Genomic DNA, 1,298 nt, shown 5'->3' on the forward strand with positions numbered 1-1,298 from the left:
GGTGCGAAAAACGCACCAAGAGGGCACCATGGTGCATAAAAACGCACCAGGAGGGCACCAGGGTGCATAAAAACGCACCAGGAGGGCACCAGGGTGCATAAAAACGCACCAGGAGGGCACCAGGGTGCGAAAAACGCACCAGGAGGGCACCATGGTGCATAAAAACGCACCAAGTAGGCACCAGGGTGCATAAAAACGCACCAGGAGGGCACCAGGGTGCATAAAAACGCACCAGGAGGGCACCAGGGTGCATAAAAACGCACCAGGAGGGCACCAGGGTGCGAAAAACGCACCAAGAGGGCACCATGGTGCATAAAAACGCACCAAGAGGGCACCATGGTGCGAAAAACGCACCAAGAGGGCACCATGGTGCATAAAAACGCACCAAGAGGGCACCAGGGTGCGAAAAACGCACCAGGAGGGCACCATGGTGCATAAAAACGCACCAGGAGGGCACCATGGTGCATAAAAACGCACCAGGAGGGCACCATGGTGCATAAAAACGCACCAGGAGGGCACCATGGTGCATAAAAACGCACCAAGTAGGCACCAGGGTGCAGAAAAACGCACCAGGAGGGCACCAGGGTGCGAAAAACGCACCAGGTAGGCACCATGGTGCAGAAAAACGCACCAGGTAGGCACCATGGTGCAGAAAAACGCACCAGGAGGGCACCAGGGTGCAGAAAACGCACCAGGAGGGCACCATGGTGCATAAAAACGCACCAAGTAGGCACCAGGGTGCATAAAAACGCACCAGGAGGGCACCAGGGTGCGAAAAACGCACCAGGTAGGCACCATGGTGCATAAAAACGCACCAGGAGGGCACCATGGTGCATAAAAACGCACCAGGAGGGCACCAGGGTGCGAAAAACGCACCAGGAGGGCACCATGGTGCATAAAAACGCACCAGGAGGGCACCAGGGTGCATAAAAACGCACCAGGAGGGCACCATGGTGCATAAAAACGCACCAGGAGGGCACCAGGGTGCGAAAAACGCACCAGGAGGGCACCATGGTGCATAAAAACGCACCAGGAGGCACCAGGGTGCATAAAAACGCACCAGGAGGGCACCAGGGTGCATAAAAACGCACCAGGAGGGCACCAGGGTGCGAAAAACGCACCAGGAGGGCACCATGGTGCATAAAAACGCACCAAGTAGGCACCAGGGTGCATAAAACGCACCAGGAGGGCACCAGGGTGCATAAAAACGCACCAGGAGGGCACCAGGGTGCGAAAAACGCACCAGGAGGGCACCATGGTGCATAAAAACGCACCAAGAGGGCACCATGGTGCGAAAA

This window comes from Abrus precatorius, unplaced genomic scaffold, assembly GCF_003935025.1.
Source record: "Abrus precatorius isolate BTA unplaced genomic scaffold, Abrus_2018 Scaffold89, whole genome shotgun sequence".
Taxonomy (NCBI): Eukaryota; Viridiplantae; Streptophyta; class Magnoliopsida; order Fabales; family Fabaceae; genus Abrus; species Abrus precatorius.